We start from the raw sequence: 23,449 nt of genomic DNA on the forward strand, positions 1-23,449 counted from the left end.
AAGGACTACTTCACACTCCTCATCTGTGATTCTCAGTTATCACTGTTCATCAAGCCAAGGCCCAAATGGAGGGAAGAGTCTGAGACAAGGAATGAACCCAAGCAACACTTTCAGCATGTTTTCTTTTATCATGTTTCTTTATAGTGTGAACTCCAAAGAGATAAAATCTCCACAAGCCCAGAATGCAAAAGTTATAAGGCTGTTTGATCCTGCCCCAGTATTTTGCAGATGAGTACCCACAGCCAAATGCAAAGTGGTCTCCTCAACAATAGGTCTCCTGATTCAGGCCAGATGCTCTTTCTCCTACCAGTGGTACACCCTTCTTAGATGCTTGGATTGCTCAGCACATGGAGAGCATACTGGCTCTGAGTTCTAACAGGGAACTCCTTGCAACCCCATTCTCTCTACTCACCATTATTTCCCCTTCCCATCTCATTGACCTCAAACTGCTCCAAAATCCAATGAGCCTTGGTCTGTAAAGTTCTTTTAGAACCTCAATTACAATCTTCTTTGTATTGAGACACTACAGGTTTCATACTTTATGGGTCGAATAAAATTATATATATTTTTAGATTTATTTTCTTACAGAAATTCAGAAAATTTCTAAACTGCTATGCATTATTTTTTCTTCATTTTGTTTCAGTTCTTCTATGAAATGGACTCTTATTCTTAAGTCCTTTGGTTGATGTGTCCATGGCAAAGGGATCTTTGTCTTGCTCATTCTGTCATGAAGGTTATCTAGAAGGGGATATATGCATGCCACTGCCTTCAGATGGAGTGCTGCAGATGGAAAGAGGGTGCTCGGGGGAGAAGAGAAATGAAAAGCTGGATCACATTGTGTATTTCATTAATATTTTGTAGAAAGATTATGGTTCAGTGGGTTGAGAATATCACATACATCTATTTTCCTAAATGGTGAATAAATTCAAAGCCTATGCCTAAACTAACTTCAATTCTATAAATATAATTCAAAAGCTTTCAATGTACACATGATGGCATATACTTGCATTGCCCTGGATTGAATACCTAAAGCAGGAGCTCATTTGTGGGAGGCAGCACAGGGTGGTGAACATAACACTGGCCTCACAGACAGAAAAACAGAACTCTGAAGCATGCCTGCCCCCAGCTATCATTAGGAAACCTCAGCAAGTCACTCAACTCACCTTGGACTCGGGGTCGCCATCTTTAAAAATCAGATAATTGATTAAAGATAAGCACAGTCAACTATTTTCAGTACTAACATTATATAAATCAGCAAATTTCCCAAAAATCTTTGCCCTGAAAGAAATTGGACTTGAGCAAAACAAAACCAGGCAGTGCCAGTTGCTAATATTCCCAGAATTACTGAAATGATACCAGAATCTGAGAAGGCAATGAAATTTGTTTCAGATTAGTGGAAGTCTATCTGAGCCTACTGAGTAAGTTAGTATAATTGAGAATCACCTTGGGAGTCCAAGTAGCCAATTCAATACTGAAACCATATAACTGAGAAGGGAAATCACTTTTGCTCAAAGCTTCTATTTCAGAAACCAGAAAATTATTTTAGTAAGATGACCACCTGAATTTCTACTACAATCTTAAGCATCCATGTACATTCTTTTTTTAAAGATTATTTATTTATTGGAGCATGAGGGGGGCTCAGTTGTTAACCATCTGCCTTCGGCTCAGGTCATGATCCCAGGGTCCTGGGATCGAGTCCCACATGGAGCTCCCTGCTCAGCAGGAAGCCTGCTTATCCCTCTCCCACTCCCCCTGCTTGTGTTTCCTCTCTTGTTGTCTCTCTCTTTCTGTGAAATAAATAAATAAAATCATTTTTTTTAAGATTATTTATTTATTTATTTATTTGTGTGTGTGTGTGAGAGAGAGAGAGAGAGAGAGAGCCCAAGGGGGCCGGGAGGATAAAATCTCCACAGATTTTATATAAAATATTCACAGAGCAGAGAGAAGGATAGAAGTAGACTCCCTGCTGAGCAGGGAGCCTGATGTGGAAATTTATCCCAGGATCCTGAGATCATGACCTGAGCCAAAGGCCGACACTTAATTCGTTGAGTCACACAGGCATCCCAGAATCCTCATACATTCTTAAGTCAGTCTATATTCTCTCCACTTGGTGTAGATGTATGAAGCATAGCTGGAATAGAAGTGGTGCCTGGTCAAATCCGTAAAGAGCTGACACTCTGTGAATATCTTTTGGGAAGGTGACTAATGCCATCACTTTAGAATTTTTGTTACAAGAATCACATTTTTGATCAGCATCTTTGATTTTTCATTCTTATTATTTGGCTGGCAGATTCCCATAAGCCCCAGTGTTGGTTTTGCTGTTGTTCAAGAACAAAACTATGGGAAATTTGTTCTTTTATTCATTTATTCATTTAAAAAGAAACCACTATTGAAATTAAAAAGAAACCACTATTGAAACCATTTATTTATTTAAAAAGAAGCCAGTCTATGCATCTCCTGAGAAATATAAAAAAATATCTCTTTTCCATCAAGGAACACAGCCATATCAAATGACAGCAACATATCAGTGCCATAATAAACATATACAAGACACTGAGAAATCACGGGGGAAATGCATTTGATTCTTCTTGGTGTGGGCAGGAGAGCTTCACAGAGGAGGTGACCGTGTTAGAGAAGTCAAGGATTCTACGCAAAGAGAATAGCATTTACAAAGGCAAAGCGGAAACTACTGTAAGTCACCTTTAAATAGCTGTTTGCATTTAGCACCCTTAAGCTAACAATAAGAAAGTAAGTATGTATCTGGTTAGCTGTAGCCCACACCCTCAATAATGTAGAATATTCATTGCTAGGAATTGGAAAAGAGAGGATGGAGTAGTGGGAGAGATGTTATTTGTCAAAAGATGTCACACATTCCAAAAGAAAGAAGAGTAAAATTGATAACAGGAGAACAAGGCTACTTCCACACAGCCCCACCGCGTTCTATTAATTATCAGTTTGTCAGGGTGCCTGCGTGGCTCACTCAGTTAGGTATCTGCTTTCAGTTTCAGATCATGATACTGGCATTCCAGGATCCAGCCCCGCTTGTGGCTGCCTGCTCGGTGAGGAGTCTGCTTCTCCCTCTCCCTCTGCCCCTTACCCTCTTCCTCTCTCTCTCTCACTCTCTCTCAAACAAGTAAATAAAATCTTTGAAAAAAATTATCAGTTTGTCTCCAGGCTACAACTGTTGTCTTGGATCTCAATTCCTGGTCTATAAAATGGGGTTAAGTTTTTATACTATACTTTTATACCATAGGATTATATACTTTTTATATATATGCTTATTATATATATACTTATTATATAGGATTATATAAAAGTATATACTTTTATACTATAGGATTAGTGGGGATAAAAGTTCCTGGATATTCTGTAAAAAACAAAAGCCCCCCCAAATTTGATATTATTATTGTTGTTGATTTGTTGATGGTCTATATAAATTCTGCTCTTTCATTATGCTTCTGTTTTCTTATTTCTAAATCAGGAACAATAATGCTGCTTCTCAATAATGTGTGTCATGTAACTGTCTACCAGGCAAATATTAAAATGCTTCTTTCATAGGTGACTTGAAGAAGCATGTCTACTGCCACTCAATTTCAATTGCACTAATATTTACTGAGAATATACCTTATGCCAGACATGGCATTAACTAGCAGAAATTCAAAGTTGAAAAAGCCAAAATACCTGCAAATTACACCTGTGGTATAATTTAATCTCTTTAATTTTTAGAAAGTTACACTGGCTTTTACTGTATAAAAAAATACCTTCAATATCTTCAAATTTTATAAAGAAAACCACTATGTATATTTATGGACACATGCCAATATGCATTTATGATCAATTGTGACTGATTTCAAACTTGTAGTTCTGTATTTGTTGTACAAATTCAGGTATTCTTTAATTTGTAGCTTTAAAAAAAAGGATATCTGCCTATTGAAGCCAGTTGTATTGACTTTTTCTCTTCTGACAAAACACAAGGTTCATTGATTTCTCTATATTAGATATAGGTAAATGTATTTAATTTAATTTAATTTAATTTAATTTAAACGTATTCTGGAAACTTAAAAAAATTAAGCTTGAATTAACTGCAATGAAAGTTTATTTCCACTTATGCAGAATTTTGTTTTCTTAAAATAGACTGGGAAGGGAGATTTGCTTCCTGAAGCTTACTTGGAAATCAGTCAAAAGGAGTATAAAATCTAATGCTCTTCACAGAGAACAATGTGACTACTGACAGTTGAACTGTATTTTTCCAAAGAGTTTTTTAGAAAACAATACAGATTGGGTGCTGTTAGTCTCTTCCAATGTGGGAAATCAGTCTTGAACCTGGGAATTCTCTCTTAATACCAGTGACTAACAACCATTGTTCTAGTAGCCTAGGAAAGGACATAAAAGCATGGCATTCTTCATTACTGTCAATATCCTTCACCTATCTGACTTCCTTCTTCAGTCCGTATTCTATTTTTGAGAAATCTTCCTTGACCCAGAATAATAGCCTTTGCCTGGAGACCAAGCATTTAATCTTTCTTCCACTTCCTTGACATTTATGCATTCTTGTACCTTTACTTTCATTTCTTTATGTCTTTCACCCCTCCTAGACCAGAATCTTGCATTTATTTCTCATAGCCTCTGGCACACAGTAGGCACTTGATGTGCTTCCTAATGGTCCTTTTATTCCAGGAGGTACCAAAAGAGATAGAAGGGGGGGAGGTAAGGGAAAGAGTGGCTAACAGAGCACGCAGATATAAACAGGTCCATTTATTCATTCAAGTGATATTTATTAAGCATGATTTTTTCCTAGTTCACCAGACACCATTCAAGGCATTGGAAATATGTCAAGGAACAGAACAACAAAGTCTCTGTTCTTCTGAGTTTACATTTTAGTGGGAAGAGATGGACTACAAAATATCCATGTATGTATGTACCCATACACACACATTTCAAGGGTTGATAAGTGCTAGGACAAGATATATAGAGAGCTCATATATTGTCAATGGCTGCTTTTTAGATAAGGCATGGGGAGGTTAGACTGAGGGCAGCAAAAGGAGAAGAATAAAGAGGACTTAGGAGGCTACCACCTCAGGATGCGGTCATCTGATGAGATAAATCAGACTAGAACACTGGAAGTGGTAAGAAGGGATCCTATTCCACATGTATTTTGAAGATATATTTAACAAGATTTGTTCTTGGATGTGAGATGTGAAAATAAGGTCAGAGTTGACATTAGGATTTTTACCTGAGCAACTGGAAGGATGGAACTCCATGTACTAAGATGGTAAAGCTTAAAGAAGCTGTTGTGGGAATAAAATTTAAGATTTCTGGTGTTATGGACTGAATTGTGTCCCTCCAAAATATGGTGAAGCACTAACTCCAAGTATCTTAGCATGTGGCTCTATTTGGAGATAGGGACTTTTAAGTGGCAATTAAGATTAACTGGGTCATAAAGATGGGGCCTTGATCCAATCTGACTGGTGTCCTTAAAGGAAGAAAAGGAAGAGACTCCAAGGATAAACATGCACAGAAAAAAGTCCTATGGGGACATATCAGGAAGGCATCTATCTACCAGCCAAGAAGAAGCCCAAGAAAACCAAAGCTGACACCTTGATCTTGGACTTGCAGCCTTCAGAACTATGAGAATACCCATTTCTATTGCTTAGGCCACCTAGCCTGTGGAATTTTGTTTTGGCAGCCCTAGCAGATGAATACATCTGGATATATTGCCTCTTATAATTATTTACAGTTGTTTAGAGGCTAATAGACTTCTGGTGTTACCATATTTGCTCACTTGTTTAGTATTTGTGCACATGAGTTTGCCTAACTGCCTGGGAGGGCCACATGACGGGCCACAGGGAGGGCACACAAGTATAAAACCTTCATCTTGCCAAAGTGTCTTCCTCATCAGATAACATGCAATTCCTCCTTTCCTTTTGAATTAGCTAGTTTCGATTTCTTGATCTTCCAGCTGGTAATCATTGTTCTTGTCTTCACGGTGTATAGTTTTACAAGAGTTTCACATATATTCTCCATTGCATTCTTTCAGACAGGTTGCAGGCAAAGTCTTAATACTGAATTCTGGGGCATCAGTACAAATGCCTGGTTAACTTTTAAATCTCTGATTAAATATCAGAGCTATTGCTTGCCTCTTTTATTCTTAGTTATGTCCTGGTAAACACACACACAGAGGCTTTGATTCTTCTGTTTCCTTTGTATCACAATTTGAACTCATATGGCTCCAGTATTTCTGGACATGCAGAAGAGTATAAACTTTATTGGAAGTTGAAGGCTCGAGATAGACATCAGAGGCAAAGAAGGGAGGACAGTATTAATTTTCTACCAAAGTAATTCAATTCTCCACCTCACTTAGCTTGTGCAAACCTGGCTTAAAGACCTGGTTTTTAACAGCACCATCAAGGCCATTCCTAGAAATTGGAGCATTTGTTAACCCAGAGGTAATGGCTTCATCCCATGTGCCTCTTTCAGTATTGAATTCTAGAGTGTGCATAATTGCTTTGGTGAAATATTGCAAAATGATTTTATACTGCGATTAAAATATTTCACAACTGTTGTCAAGGGAACAGTGCAAACAGATTTTTTTAGTCTGATCAACTAGATAACCCTGAAGCTTAATGATGTGTCCCTGGCTTGGAGCAGGTTAGCATGAAATTTAATTTGTGGTAATCTGCCTCAGACCAATGGAGGACAAACTAACCTCTAGCTGAAGTTCACCCAGCTTCCAGCACACAATAACTCAAGGTTGGCATCTCTCTAGAATGGTGCTTTCCTGTGCAAGGAGGTGAAGGGGTGTGTCTCCCCAGAAGAAATCATTCACCAAAGCTTGTCAGTTCTCCCTTTGTTATAACTCTCCCATTCACAGCTTCCTCTTACCATTGCTGTCACCCTTCTTGAGGCTCTTGTCACTAACTGTGGGTGAGGAAATGGCCTTCATCTTGGATTCCCTACTTCTCTCCACCATTCCATCTATTTTGCTTATTTCCACCTGGTGAATCTCCCTAAAGTATGTATACTACCATGAAGTTTCTTGCTGAGAAACATTCAGTGGCACATTTAACCTGGCATTTGAAAACAGGTGCCTTTCCAGACTTTGCCTCAGTGAGTCATGGTTTAGCTCTTCTACTCTATCCAAAGAGCATACTGACAGTCTACCCAAAATACAATGACTTTAACTGTCCCTATGATCTTTCTGTCAGTGTCACACCTACCTCAAATGTACTTTTCCTGCCATTCTTCCTACCCATCATTTGGGACACTTAAAACTGTGCCTTAAAGCTTTTCTAATCTCAGCCTTGGCCAAAAGTAAATTCATTCTCACCCTGACTGTGCACATCATTTTCAGTATTCAGATCACAATGAAGCATTTCTTGTATTACATTCACCTTAACAAAATACATATTCCTTAATAGCAAAATACTAGAAGTTGGTTATCTGGAGTGGGTGAAATAAATAAATGTCAAGGATGTTGTGTTGAAGCCAGGGATTTAATTAGTGTTATTAAAATGAAATTTGAGACACTTTAATTGGAAGCATCAGTCAGCATTTGCCTTCAACACAGCCTACTGAAGAACTATCTTTGAGGAATCTGACCAGCCCCAGGAAAAAAATCTAGGTATTCTGATTTGAGGATTCTTCAGTGAAAGATGCCAATTAAATCAAGCTCCAGCAAAAACTATAGTCAAATTACCCCATGCATGGACATAAAACTTGGAGCTTTTTATGACCTTCTCTTAAGTATAATGAGACAGTGGCCACATTTCAGAAGAACTCAAATAGTGAATACAGAACCTGAACCAAAGAGCAAGAGTAAATGTGGAGAAAATAGAAAATATGAAGCAGAAGAAAGATTCACATACAAATAATTATTTTTATTGTCCTCAGAGATAAGATGATATTGCTGTCATAAGAGAATACCATAAACACAAATATTCAGAGAATAGACTGGAGTTTTCAGAAATTAAAAGAAAGATGAAGATATTTAAAACTCAGAAGAATACTTGGTTGATACATTTGAGGAACTGTGGAAGGGAAGGAAAAAGAAGGGAAGAAAATAAAAAGGGGGGGGGGGGACACATTACCAGCCTTTGAGACCTAATAGCTGAATTATAGGAATTTCAGAAAGGGCATGAATGAAAACAGAGTAATAAATTATCTCCAAAAAATAATTAAGTTAATTTCCAAGAACTGCAGGCCTTGGGCTTACAGAAAGCAAGAGACCCTCACAGTGCACACAAATGCTCCCTACAGCACAAGAAACCAAAGCAGTCACACACCGTGGCTCATCATTATAACATTTCAGAACCTGGGGGCAAAGAAAAGATCCTCAAATCTTCCAGAAATAAACAAACATATCCTCCATAAAGAATTGAGCAATACTGTTGGAAGAGGTCACTGAAAAGACATGACCGCAGGTTGATCTGTGAGCTGAACTCAGGCAATGGGACTCTCCTCACTACACAAACCCTCACCCCCCCCCCCCCCCCCCCCCCCACCCTGGCTTCCCCAGCCTGCTCACCTCCACCCACCCCCCAAGCTGCCCCAAGGACACAGCCTTCAGATAGTGCTGTGTGCTCACACTCTGCACAGTGTTCCTGAGGGAACCCAGTATCACTTTTAAGATTCGTCAGGCAGGGGCACCTGGGTGGCTCAGTGGGCTAAAGCCTCTGCCTTCGGCTCAGGTCATGGTCTCAGGGTCCTGGGATCGAGCCCCGCATGGGGCTCTCTGCTCGGCGGGAAGCCTGCTTCCTCCTCTCTCTCCGCCTGCCTCTCTGCCTACTTGTGATCTCTCTCTCTCTCTCTCTGTCAAATAAATAAATAGAATAAAAAAAAAAAAAAGATTCGTCAGGCAGGCGCAGAGAACCACCTGTCCCAAAGCCATCCAAGACAAGCCTCGTGAGTAAGTTCCCTTTGCTTATTAAAACTGCCACCACCAACCTGGAGTGGCCCGCCCATTTCTTGCATATCTTCCTGTCCCCAGTGTACCCCGGGCAGTTTGAGATGATGCTGGGATGCTCCCGAGTTGCTTGTGTGTTTACAGAAACTAGAATGCATTGGAGGAGCAAAGTCTTTGAAATTCTGAGAGAAAATAATTTCTAATGGAATTCTACATTCAGCAAGACTATCAGTTCAATGTAAGGATGATATCAAAAAGATGTTCTGGGATGTGCAAAGTCTCAAAATTTACCTGCCAGGCATTCTTTTTCAGGACTGCTGGAGAAATCTGAGAAGTGGGAACACAGGGGACTCAAGCAACAGGGACTCCAGGACGAAGAGAAGAGATCCCAGGAGGACAGCGCCATACAATTTAGCAGTGGAAACAGCAGGACTGGAGCAGGTAAAGAGGCTCAGGACACAGCGCTGGAGAAATTGAAAATGACAGGATATTGATGGCGAATGAAACACTGAATTGCTATTATACATCTGGGAGACAATTTAGGAGTAAATTGGTCTACTTTAGTGAAAAACTAAACAAATAAAAAATAACATAAGAGAACAATCACCCCAGAGAAATAAAAGTTGATCAAGAAGGGAAGAATCAGCATAATCAACTACAGAGTTCAGCTAAGAATCATATTTACATAATCATAGTGATGCAAATCCTGCAAATTAGTGTAAATTATAATTATGATGGGAATTTACTGAAGCTAATGACAGATGTGTGTTTGCATACATGTGGGTGTGAACATTTGCTTGTGCTTGTGTATAAGAGTTGTGAGGAAGTGTGTAAGAGGTGTGAGAAAATGTGCTTCTTTAGTAATGGGAATTTAATATATTGGTAAGGACTACAAAAGAAAAATTAAGAAGTCGCTGATTTAGAGACAGAGATATTATTTTGAGAGAGAGATAAAAAGTTTTTTTAAGTGTCTAAAGAGTGGAAAACATTGAGAGATGTTTTGGGAGATTGTCCAAACATTCTGTAGAAAAAAAAAAATGTTCATATATGACTTGGATAAAAATTAAAACTAAGTTTAAAGGGAAAGAGGAAGTAAGATGGCAGAGGAGTAGGAAACTGAAATAGCATTAGATCCCAGGAGTTCAGCTAGATAGTTATCAAACCATTTTGAATACCTACAAACTCAACAGGAGATAGAGGAGAAGAGCAGCAATTCTAGGAACAGAAAATCGACCACTTTCTGAAAGATAAGAGTGAGAAGAAGTGAATCCAAAGCGATAGGAAGATAAACCCGGGGTGGGGGTGGGGGTCCCCTGGCAATTGGTGGAGCAGTGGAGCACAAAACAGAACTTTTAGAAATCTGCTCCACTGAGGGACATCAATCCAGAGGCTAAGCAGGGGTGGAGCCCTTGTGGGGACAGTGTGGTCTCAGGACCCGCAGGGTCACAGAAAGACCAGGGGTGTCTGAGTGTGGCAGAGCTGCCAGGGAGCAGGGAAGGCAGCTACAGAGCCAGAGCCGAGGAGGGAGCTCTCAGCTTGGGGTTACCTTAAACTGTGATCCAGACACAGTCAGGTCACTGCTCTTTGAGCAGGGACGCCACAAGTAGCAGATGCAGAGAGACCCCTGCCTCCTCCAGGGGAAGCAGTGTAGAAATGCAGGGCAGGAATCTGCTGGGATGGGAGACTCCAAACGGGGCTGTGTGCCAGAGATAGAAACAGTAGGTCACAGGCCTGGTGAGCATGGAGTGCAGCCAGAGACCAGGGAGACAGGAGGGATTGACTGCTATTCTCCACTCCTCTGGGCCAGAGACTGGGAGGCCGCCATCTTCATTCCTGTCCTCCAAAGCTGTATGGAAAGCGTTCAGGGAACAAAAGCTCCTGAGAGTGAACCCAAGGAGAATACTTAGCCTGGCCTCTGGCAAGGGCGGTACGATTCCACCTCAGTCAAAGACATTTGAGAATCACTGCAACATGTCCCTCCCCCAGAAGATCAGCAAGAACATTCAGCCCAGACCAGGTTCACCAATCAATGAGAACAGCAGAACTCCAAGCTAGGAGAAACCACACATAGAATTCATAGCTTTTTTCACGTGATCCTTAGTCTTGCAAAGTTAAATTTTTTTTAATTTTGTTACTTATTCTATTTTTTTAACTTTTCCTCTTTCTTCTTTTAACATTTTTAAACTATTTTCTCTTTTCAATGCCTTATTTTAAAAAAAAGTCTTTTTAAGTATTCACTGCTATAGTCATATTTTATCCCTTCATTGTATTTAACCTTATTTTTTGTACACATATAGGTATTTTTCTTTACACTTTTGGGATATAATTTCTTCTAATAGATCAAAATATACCTTAAATCTAGCTCCAGCCTGATCACATTCTCTCCTCTTTTTTTTTTTCCCAACCAACTTATCTCATCAATTCCTTTTTTAGAACATTTTTTAAATTTCATCTTTACAGTCATATTCCATCCCTTCATTATCTTTACCCTTATTTTATTTTATATGTAGGTTTTTTTTCTTTAAAATTTTGGGAGGTAGTTTCTTCTGAGGTACCAGAATACACCCAAAATCAAGTGGGTGGCTCTGTTCTACTCACCACTCTAATACATATATTTTTTTTATTTTTAATTTTTTTATTTTTCCCCCTTTCTTCTCCCTCTGGTTTCAGGACTCTTCTGTTTGGTTAGCATATATTTTTTCTGGGGTCTTTGCCACCCTTTTAGTATTTTACTCTCTCATTCATATATTATTACATGAATAAACTGACAAGGTGGAAAAACTCACCACAAAAAGAAAAAAAGGGGGCAATACCAATGGCTAGGGACCTAATCAATATGGACATTGGTAATATGTCAGAACTAGAGTTCAGAATGATGATTATCAAGGTCCTAGCTGTGCTCAAAAAAGGCATGGAAGATATTAAAGAATCTCTTTCTGGAGAAATAAAATCCCTTTCTGGAGAAATAAAAGAACTAAAATCTAACCAAGTTGACATCAAAAAAGCTATTAATGAGGTGCAATAAAAAATGGAGGCTCTTACTGCTAGGCTAAATGAGGCAGAAGAGAGAATTAGTGATATAGAAGATCAAATAACAGAGAATAAAGAAACTGAGCAAAAGAGAGACAAACAACTACTGGAACACAAGGGGAGAATTTGAGAGGTAAGTGACACCATAAGACAAAACAATATTAGAATAATTGGGATCCCAGAAGAAGAAGAAAGAGAAAGAAAGTATATTGGAGCAAAATATAATTGAGAATTTCCTTAATATGGCAAAGGGAACAAGCATCAAAATCCAGAAGGCACAGAGACTCCCCCTCAAAAATCAATAAAATTAGGGCCACACCTTGTCATCTAATAGTAAAACTTACAAGTCTTAGTAACAAAGATAAAATCCTGAAAGCAGCTTGGGACAAGAGGTCTGTAACATACAATGGCAGAAATATTAGACTAATAGCAGACTTATCCACAGAGACCTGTCAGGCCAGAAAGGACTGACATGATATATTCAGAGCACTAAATTTAAAAATATACAGCCAAAAATACTATATCCAGCTAGGCTGTCATTGAAAATAGAAGGAAAGATAAAAAGCTTCCAGGACAAACAAAAATTAAAAGAATTTGCACACACCAAATGAGCCCTACAGGAAATATTGAAAGGGGTCCTCTAAGCAAAGAGAGTGGCTAAAAGTAGCAGACCAGAAAGGAACAGAGAAAATATACAGTAACAGTCACCTTGCAGGCAATACAATGGCAATAAATTCATATCTTTCAAGGTACCCTGAATGTAAATGGGCTAAATGCCCAATCAAAAAACACAGGGTAATAGAATGGATTAAAAAAAACAAGACCCATCGATATGCTATCTTCAGAGAAACTCATTTTAAACCCAAAGACACCTCCAGATTTAAAGTGAGGTAGTGGAAGACCATTTACGATGCTAATGGACATCAAAAGAAAGCTGGGGTGGCAATCCTTATATCAGACAAATTAGATTTTAAGCCAAAGACTATAATAAGAGATGAGGAAGGACACTATATCATACTTAAATGGTATGTCCAATCTAAAAATTTTAAATATCTATACCCCTACCATGGGAGCAGCCAATTATACAAACCAATTAATAACAAAATCAAAGAAACACATCAACAATAATACAATAATACTAGAGGATTTTAACACCCCTCTCACTGAAATGGACAGATCATCTAAGCAAAAGATTAACAAGGAAATAAAGGCTTTCAGTGACACACTGGACCAGATGGACATCACAGATATATTCAGAACATTCCATCCCAAAGCAACAGAATACACATTCTTCTCTAGTGCACATGGAACATTCTCCAGAATAGATCACATCCTGAGTCACAAATCAGGTTTCAACCAGTACCAAAAGATTGGGATCATTCCCTGCATATTTTCAGACCACAATGCTCTGAAGCTAGAACTCAATAACAAGAAGAAATGTGGAAAGAACTCAAATACATGGAGGCTAAAGAACATCCTACTAAAGAATGAATGGGTCAACAAGGAAATTAAAGAAGAAACGAAAAAAATTCATGGAAACAAATGAAAATGAAAACACAACTGTTCAAAATCTTTGGGACAAAGCAAAGGTGGTCCTGAGAGGAAAGTATATAGCAATACAACCCTTTCTCAAAAAATAAGAAAGGTCTCAAGTACACAACCTAACCCTACACCTAAAGGAGCTGGAGAAAGAAGAGCAAAGAAAGCCTAAACCCAGCAGGAGAGGAAAAATCATAAAGATCAGAGCAGAAATCAATGAAATAGAAATAAACAAACAAACAAAAAAGTAGAACAAATCAGTGGAACTAGGAGCATTGAAAGAATAAGATTGATAAACCCTTGGCCAGACTTATCAAAAAGAAAAGAGAAAGGACACAAATTAATAAAATCATGAATGAAAGAGGAGAGATCACAACCAACACCAAATAAATACAAACAATTGTAAGAACATATTATGAGCAACTATACACCAGCAAATTTGACAATCTGGAAGAAATGGATGCATTCCTAGAGACCTATAAACTACCAAAACTGAACCAGGAAGAAATAAAAAACCTGAACAGACCCATAACCAGTAAGGACATTGAAGAAGTCATCAAAAATCTCCCAACAAACAAGAGTCCAGGGCCAGATGGCTTCCCAGGGGAATTCTACCAAACATTTAAGGAAGAATTAATACTTATTTGCCTGAAACTGTTCCAAAAAACAGAAATGGAAGGAAAACTTCCAAACTCATTTTATGAGGCCAGCATTTCTTTGATCCCAAGAGCAGACAAAGCCCCATCAAAAAGGAGAATTACAGACCAATATCCTTGATGAACACAGATACAAAAATTTTCACCAAAATACTAGCCAATAGGATCCAACAGTACATTAAAAGGATTATTCACCATGACCAAGTGGGATATTTTCCTGGGCTGCAAGGTTGGTTCGACATCTGCAAGTCAATCAGTGTGATACATTAATAAAAGAAAGAACAAGAACCATATGATACTCTCAATAGATGCTGAAAAAGCATTTGACAAAGTACAGCATTCTTTCTTGATCAAAACTCTTCAAAGTATAGGGCTAGAGGGTACATACCTCAATACCATCAAAGCCATCTATGAAAAACCCACAACAAATATCATTCTCAGTGGGGAAATACTGAGAGATTTTCCCCTAAGGTCAGGAACATGGCGGGGATGTCCACTATCACCACTGCTATTCAACATAGTACTAGAAGACCTAGCCTCGGCAATCAGACAACAAAAAGAAATTAAAGGCATCCAAATTGGCAAAGAAGAAGTCAAACTCTCACTCTTTGAAGATGATATGATACTTTATGTAGAAAACCCAAAAGACTCCACTCTAAAACTGCTAGAACTCACACAGGAATGCAGTAAAGTGTCAGGATAGAAAATCAATGCACAGAAATCAGTTGCATTTCTACACACTAACAACAAGACAGAAGAAAGAGAAATTAAGGTGTTGATCCCATTTACAATTGCACCCAAAACCATAAGATACATACCAATAAACCTAACCAAAGAGGTAAAGAATCTGTATTCAGAAAACTATAAAGTACCCATGAAAGAAATTGAGGAAAACACAAAGAAATGGAAAAACATTCCATGCTCATGGGTTGGAAGAACAAATATTGTGAAGATGTCTATGCTACCTAAAGCAATCTACATATTGAATGCAACCCCTCTCAAAATACCATAATTATTTTTCAAAGAAATGGAACAAATAATCCTAAAATTTACATGGAATCAGAAAAGACCCTGAATAGCCAGAGGAATGTTGAAAATGAAAGCCAAAGTTGGTGGCATCACAATTACAGACTTCAAGCTCTAATCCAGAGCTGTAATCAAGACAGTATGGTACTGGCACAAAAACAGACACAAATATCGATGGAACAGAATAGAGAGTCTAGAAATGGACCCTCAACTCTATGGTCAACTAATCTTCAACAAAGCAGGAAAAAAGACAGTCTCTTCAACAAATGGTGTTGGGAGAATTGGACAGCCACATGCAGAAAAACGAAACTGGACCATTTCTTTACACCACACACAAAAATAGGCTCAAAATGGATGAAAGACCTCAATGTGAGACAGGAATCCACCAAAATCTTTGAGGAGAACACAGACAGCCACCTCTTCAACCTCAGTCAGAGCAACTTCATCCTAGAAACATTGCCAAAGGCAAGAGAAGCAAGGGCAAAAATGAACTATTGGGACTTCATCAAGATCAAAAGCTTTTGCACAGCAAAGGAAACAGTCAACAAAACTAAAAGACAACTGACAGAATGGGAGAAGATATTCACAAATGACATATCATATAAAGGGCTAGTATCCAAAATCCATTAAAAACTTATCAAACTCAACACCCAAAGAACAAATAATCCAATCAAGAAATGGCCAGAAGACATGAATAAACATTTCTGCAAAGAAGATATCCAAATGGCCAAAAGACACATGAAAAAGTGCTCACATCACTGGGCATCAGGGAAATACAAATCAATACCACAATGAGATACCACCTCACACCAGTCAGAATGGCTAAAATTAACAAGTCAGGAAATGACAGATGTTGGTAAGGATGCAGAGAAAGGGGAACCCTCCTACACTGTTGGTGGGAATGCAAGCTGGTGCAGCCACTTTGTAAAACAGTATACAGTTTCCTTGAAAAGTGGAAACTAGAGCTACCCTATGACCTAGCAATCACACTACTGGGTATTTACCCTAAAGATACAAATGTAGTGATCCGAAGGGGCACATGCATCTGAATGTTTATAGCAGCAATATTCACAATAGCCAAGCTATGGAAAGAACCTAGATGTCCATCAACAGATGAATGGATAAAGAAGATGTGGTATATATATACAATGGAATACTATGCAGCCATCAAAAGAAATGAAATCTTGCCATTTGCAACAACATGGATAGTACTAGAGGGTATTATGCTAAGCGAAATAAGTCAATCAGAGAAAGACAATTATCATATGATCTCTCTGATATGAGGAATTTGAGAGACAAGGCAGGGGGTTGTGGAGGGTAGGGAAGGAAAAAATAAAACAAGATAGGATCGGGAGGGAGACAAACCATAAGTGACTCTTAATCTCACAAAACAAACTGAGGGTTGCTGAGTGGTGGGAGAGTAGGTATATTGTGATTGGGTTATGGACATTGGGGAGGGTATGGGCTATGTTGAGTGCTATGAAATGTGTAAGCCTGATGTTTCACAGACCTGTACCCCTGGAGCAAATAATACCTTATATGTTAATAAAAATAATTAAAAAAAAAAGAAAGATGTAAGGGTCTTAAAATCACTAGTAAATTAATTTAACCATTTAAAAAAAACCCTAAGTTTAGAAATACAATTAACCATACACACACACACACACACACACACACACACACACACACACACACACACTCCCACAGACACAGATTGGAAAGCTTCTGTAGGCACACCAGATTAATTTCCAGCATTAGAATAGCTTGTCCCTACAGCATTAGATCAATGTCATATCAATTTGAAGTGAGAAAATTCCCACAGATCTGCCTTCCCTGACTCCAGGACAGATATCTCTACTAGCTCCAGGCCTTGGACTGCCCTCCAACATAGGCAGAATATCTCAACCTCTAGGTCACAACACACTGGTATAGAAAGATCAATTAATTTGTAAGTCCTAGAGAACTTGTTAATAAAATACATTAATTAGTGAATAATTTTTTTGTTTTCTGAGTTATTGCAGATGCAAATTTATTCCTATTGCATAGTGAAGTTTTTACACATTCTTTTATTCTATTTTCTTGGGTGGCAGAAAAATGTGTGTAATTACAGAAGTTATGGCAGAAAATTGGCTAAGCTGAAACTTACCTAATTAATGTTGCTACCAAAATATGAGTAGTCTGAAAAATCATCTGTCATGTGTCTTTTATTATTTTTTTTTTTAAATGTGAGTTTCTTTGGTGTAATTAGATGTAAGAGTATATAAGAATCAACTTTGTTTGTTGCAAATGACAGAAATTGCTGAAATTAACTTAAAGCAGGAAGAGCTATATTAACTCATGAAGTTTGAAAGCCAAGGGGTAATACCTTCAGGTATGGCTGGATCCAGGTGTAAAGATTTTGTCAATATGACTCTTTATTTATATGTATCAATGCCAATTCCAATTGGTTATTTTCTTTCCTAAAAGAGACACATTTTTCCAAGCAGCTAAGATTGATGGGAGTAAAATAATCCAGGTTTTCCTAACCATAATTTAGAAACTCCAATAAATTTCTTTTTTTACTTCATGTATGAATTTAAATAAAGAATTCTGATTGATATTCATGAGTGATATGCCTACCACCTGGACTAATTGCTTTTCTGGGAGACAAGGTTCAGTGATTGACCAAGCCTATATTGTATACATTCTTATGGTATACTAAGATCACCAGTCCCACCAAAATTACACAGAATGGGAGTAGAGCATTTATTTAAAGAAATGAACTTTAATGCACCCTCAAACCTATCACCTACTCCTTCACTGGTATATGACACTTGTCACATCATTAGAACTAAATATTTTTTTAAGGTTTTGATCTTTTTTAAAATATAAATATCACCAAGACAGGAACCTGTTTAACCTATAGACATATAAACTCTCTGCTCCAATCAAAGTGCTAAGAGCAAGTTTGATGGGTTGAAGGAGGGGCATGGGATTTTTTATGGTCAAATTCCAAAATAGACGTAGAAACAACATGAAATTACTAGGAGTGAAGGCACTTTAAATACTTTGAGGGCACTTTGATTATTTTGCCTTGATTTCTGTTCCACTTAGCTGTGAACGCAAACAAATCGGTCCCAAAACCTAGGTGCTTAAAATGACCATAATTTTGCTCTTATGTCTCATGGTTATGAAGGTTGATGGATATATGTGTAAAGATTCTTACTTGGCATCTGCCATCCAGAGAAATTCAGATAGTAGCTGTGGCTGGAGTTATTCAAAACTCCTCACTTACATATCTAATACCTGGCCTGGAAGAGTTGGCAACAGGTCAGCAACTCTCTCGTCATGTAGCCTTTCCTACCTATCATACTGTGGAGCTTCTCCACAGTATGCAGGTTAGTCAGAGCACTCCCACTCTTCATGTGACATTTGCCTTCTACTATAGTGTGCATTCCAAGAGAGCCCGGCAGAGCTCCCACTTCTCTTAGAGGCTAGGCTCGGACTTTTGCCATATTGTTCAAAGCAGTCACAGACCAGCCATACTGAAGATGACTGAGGAAGAGGTTCCATCTGTTAATGGGAGAATGGTTAGCACATACAGGGAAGGAAGGAATTGACAGCAGCCATTTTGCTGACAAGCTGCTATAACTACCAGGTTCTGGGATATTTTCTGGAAACAGCAAGCAGGAAGTCACTTTGTACCATCCTAAAAGGTATAGAGGACCACTGACAGCTCGTTTGCCCACTCTTCACTGCTCCTCTTACATTCTTTTTACTTCAGAGAGATGGATGGAAGTTTTCAAACCCAAAAACACTGAGTTGTATAATATGGTGGAAAGTTGCATATATTACAAATCTTAAAATAATGCAATTTTTGGTAGGGTCTGGAGGAGCTTTTAGTTTGTGTATTGATTTTTTACCCACCAAGTTAGCAAAAATTTAAAAAGCGTATTCAAAGTTGAAAGTGTGATATGAAGGATATGGTTTCATATTTTATAGTTGAGAATATAATATCAGGAATACAGCAATGTAACTATGAGTGTAAAGAATATGAAGTGCTAATTTTCTTTGCCACAATAACTCCTATTTTGGGAAATCTATCCTTAGCTAGTTACTTGATAAGTATCGGGAGAACAAAAAAAAAAAGTTGTATATAAAAAAGCATATTGTTGCATAATTATTTATAATTGCAACAGTTTAGAATAACTTAAGTGGCCAACCATGAAAATATGGATAATAACATTGGTATACTAACTTAATGGATCTTATTTAGTCATATAAAAATGTGTTTATAAATAATATGTATCATGAAAATATTTTTGCTTTCATTTTGAAAAACGAAAAGAAAACAGGATGCAAAATCATACAGAGAGCATAATCACAAGTATGCAATACAAAGGAAAAGCTATACTGAGGAAAAAGGACTAGAAACAAAACCATCAAAAGATCAACAATGTTTAGACAGCTAGATGCCTGAAAATCATCTTGAAATAATTTTCTTTTTCTGACCTTTATTCCTGCTCTACCAGGCACCACGGATAGGGATATGGGAAAGCTAACTTTGGTAAGAATTCTCACTTTTTGCCAGCTTCTTCCAGTTTTCTCAGGATCCCTCTCTCTAAGCTCTGGAGTGAGTGATCCCATCCTTGCCACCAGAAAATACAGAGGAAGAAAAATAACTTTCCCTCCATCCTGAATAGTCAGGGCTTGGCTGAGACCCCTTTTCTCTAGGACACCTCATAAATGGATAAGCTTATCTAGGTTGAAACTATTCCACTGTGACCACTGTAAGTCAAGATTTTCTTTGGTAAGTTTAACCTGCTTGTTCAGCCTTAAAACAACATTCTGTTCACTGGAGACGTCACACTGGATGAAGCAGTCCAGCTGAAATCAGACCCGGTAGACCCAGTTCATTTCCAAGTCCAACCCCATCCAACACCATTCAGTTTCTGGACCCAGTATGGAAAAGGAAATAGTCAAATGAAGTCTGAAAGCTCATAACGAAAGAGCCTTGAGGTGGGGTCTGAGAGGGACTGACTCATCCTCACTAGAAAGCGGCAAGCTGGGGGGTTGGGGGGTGGCGCGGGGAAGGGGCTCAGCAGGCACTTTGCCTTGTCGCTGCTGGGTCAGGGGGACTCTGGGGCTCGCTTTTGGTTTCTTCTTCTGACACCAGAACTAGTAGAAGGTAAACTGAGACATTGTAAACATTAAGTTTATTTGAGCAAAAATCTATTTAAATCAGGCAGTGACAAAACAGAAGTGGTATGAACCTAAATTTCTGTAATGACAAATGTCATTCATGTTCTTTAAAAAATGAGTGCAGTCTTTCTCCCCTTACCTTGATTTTCATGTAATCAGGCAGCCTCCAAGAAGATAACACCTTGGCAAATGGAAAGAGAACATTGTCTCTCATCACTCCGACCGGGGGAAAAAAAATCCAGATGAAGATGTCGGGGCACTTGACCCGATGGGAAGTGGAATCTCTCCCTCTGTACCGGGCTTACACTAAACAGTGACCTTTCCATACTGAAGTAGAAAGTCATTGTGCAGAAACTTCAGGCATTTGTTAAAAGTTCAAAGGCCCTGAGGAAAAGGAGACAGATGGGCTTTAAATCATCAAAACACTATAGTCTGATAGCAAATCATAAATGATCCCAGAGTCTGAAAATTTTGCTGCTTTATAGACCTTGGCTGTAATTTGAACAGAACTTAGATGAATTTCTGCTGAAAGTTCAGACTCTAAAATGCTTATGAACATGTTCCAATTCAATTCAACAAGCATTTATGAGATAGTGTGAAAACATTTTGTAAACCTGACATGCTAGACAGCCATGAGGAGTAGATCATAAACCCACACCATGGGTGTAGCTCCACCCAAGCAACCTAAGCGGGCAGGGGTTAATCAGAGAAACAGGAGTGTCCCTCATAGCACCATGTCCCCATAATCTAGTGCACCATGTCCCCATAGTCTAGTACAACCAAAAGGTGGCAGTGGGGTGTTTTCACCCCTTTGAGAAAGGAAAGTAAACCCAGTGCCGCTTTACTTGTGAAAAGCCATGTGTTTGGCCATATCCCAAAAGAAGGTGATATTTTCTGCTTAGAAGAGAAGCAGAGATTCCGTCTCATGTTTTCACAACAAGGATTAAAGCTTCTCTTGTTTTCTTTAGCACCTTAAAATGAAGTAAAACAAGCCTTTCTGCAATTTGCCATCTCATTTTTCTAATGAAAAACTATGGTCTAAATTAGAACACATGGCCTCTGACAGGAGATGTTCCAGGTCTTAGAGGAGGCATTTAATTACTGTACCTGTTTGAGTATATGTGGGGTTGACTGGCAGTCATTGTCCATAGGGACAGAGTCCCATTCACTCTAGCAGAGCGGAGCTGAGGTTACACCCAAGACCCCATTTTCTTTTTAAGGCCCAGTACAAAAACAAATGTAGGACTCTTGTTTAAAAAAAAAAAAAAAAAAAGTATTAAGAATTCTAAGGTGAGATGAACACTAAATGAAGCACTGGGCCCTTCTGACCATGGATCCCTTCTCAGCATGAGACCCTTTTGAGTCAGGGGCCTCTGTGACAGCATGGGTCACATGCCTATGAAGGTGGCCCTCATGACATCTATCCTTCCAGGCTTGCATCCTAAATTCCTTCTTCTTTGGATTCTCTAATAAAACGCTCATTGTACATCCGCATCCTAGGCTGGCCTTCCTCAAATTTATAAGTAATGATTTCTGTTTCCACCCCCATCTCTCCCTCTTGCACGCCTTCCCACAACTCCCAATAGTCAGTGATTCTCTGCTTTTACCTGATTGCTCACAATCTTCCTTGATGACATCCTACCCAGGCCAGACTCTCTGGAGAAGACTCCTGCTTAGGACAACCTTTTGACCCCCCAAGATGATTCATTCAACAAATATTCATTGAGCATCTACTTTTCACATTGCTCATTACTTTAAAAAATATATACAAGATTATAGCACAAATATTGTCTAGACATGGCTTATCACACCAGTTGTCTCAAGTCAAGTGTTTTGAGAAACAGATTCTGAGATGGTTTTTCTTTTTTTTTGTTTTCTTTCCTTTTATTTCAGTATAGTTGACATGCAATGTTACATTAGATTCAGGTGTACAAGTTAGTGATTTCACAAGTTTATATGTTATGCTATGTTCACCACGAGTACTGCTACCATCTATCCCATTGTATCTCTTACAATACCACTGTATTCCCTGTGCTTTGCTTTCATTCCCATGACTCAGTCATTCCATTACTGGAGGCCTATATCTTCTACTCCCCTTCACCGATTTTTGCCCAAAACCCCACTCCTTTCCCCTCTGACACCCAACACTTTGTTCTCTATATTTATAGATCTGATTCTGATTTTTGTTTGTTCATTTTTTTAGAATCCACTTATGAGTGGATCATATAGTATTTGTCTTTCTCAGCTTGATCAATTTCACTTGGTAAAACCCTCTAGGTCTATACATGCCTCAAATGGCATAATCTCATCCCTTTTGATGGCTATGTAATATTCCTGTGTGTGTGTGTGTGTGTGTGTGTGTGTGTGTGCGCGCGCGCATGCGCGCGCATGCACGTGCCACACTTTCCTTATCCATTCACCTATTTGTGGCCACTTAGGTGTTTCCATGTCTTGGCTATTGTAAACAATGCTGCAATAAACATAGGGGTGCATATAGCATCTTGAGTTAGCATTTTCATTTTCCCTGGCAAATACCCAATAGTGAAATTATTGTATCATATGGTATTTCTATTTTAATTTTTTGAGGAACTTCCATACTATTTTTCACAGTGGCTGTACCAGTTGGCATTCCTACCAACAGTGGATGAGGGTTCCCTTTTCTCCACATCCTTGTCAATACTTGTTGTTTCTTGTCTTTTTGATTTGAGCCATTCTAACAGGTGTGAGGTGATATCTCACTGTGGTTTTGATTTGCATTTCTCTGTTGATGATATTGAACATCTTTTTTATCTGTTTGTTGGCTATCTGGTTGTTTTCTTTGGAGAAATGTCTACTCAGGTCCTCTGCCTATATTTTAATTGGGTTGTTTGGTTTTGGGTGTTGAGTTGTATAAGTTCTTTATATAGTTTGGATATTAACCCTTTATTGGATATATCACTTACAAATACTTTCTCCCATTCCATAAATTGTCTTTTAGTTTTGTTGATGGTTTTCTTTGTTATGCAAAAACTTATTTTGATGTAGTCCCAATTGTTTATTTTTGCTTTTATTTCCCTTACCTCAGGAGACATATCTAGAACAATGTTGCTACGGCTGACATCAAAGAAATTATTAC

The sequence above is a fragment of the Enhydra lutris genome, unplaced genomic scaffold, assembly GCF_002288905.1.
Source record: "Enhydra lutris kenyoni isolate GAN:26980312 unplaced genomic scaffold, ASM228890v2 scaffoldscaffold1, whole genome shotgun sequence".
Classification (NCBI taxonomy): domain Eukaryota; kingdom Metazoa; phylum Chordata; class Mammalia; order Carnivora; family Mustelidae; genus Enhydra; species Enhydra lutris.